The sequence below is a fragment of the Elephantulus edwardii genome, unplaced genomic scaffold, assembly GCF_000299155.1.
Source record: "Elephantulus edwardii isolate Elephantulus edwardi_28Jun2011 unplaced genomic scaffold, EleEdw1.0 scaffold00131, whole genome shotgun sequence".
In the NCBI taxonomy this organism is placed as follows: domain Eukaryota; kingdom Metazoa; phylum Chordata; class Mammalia; order Macroscelidea; family Macroscelididae; genus Elephantulus; species Elephantulus edwardii.
Window position 1 is genome coordinate 1,277,325 of NW_006399881.1, and position 379 is coordinate 1,277,703.

A 379-nucleotide genomic window follows, 5' to 3' on the forward strand; every position below is an offset into this window, starting at 1 on the left:
ATGAATTGCAAAATGATTTGGAGGAGGAGAGGGATGAGAGGATGGAGGAAAATGTCTATCAAAGAATGAACTATAATCCAGTCTTTCTGTGAACTGTCATTAAATCCAAATAAAATTTTTAAAAAGTATTTTCAATTAATGAATAATTCATTGTATAAATTTCTGTCATTAAATTTCCAATCTCATTTCTGTAATCAAGTCTGTATTTCCCAATTACTAATTCTTTTTTTTCTTTTTGTTTCCAACTTTTCATTTCAGGTACCAATTTTACTCAGCATAAATGTCATCCAGACACATCTATGTTGTGTAGTGTTTAACAAGTTCACTCAAAGCTGCATAATATTCCATTGTGTGAATGTACCACCAGTTCTAAACTTTG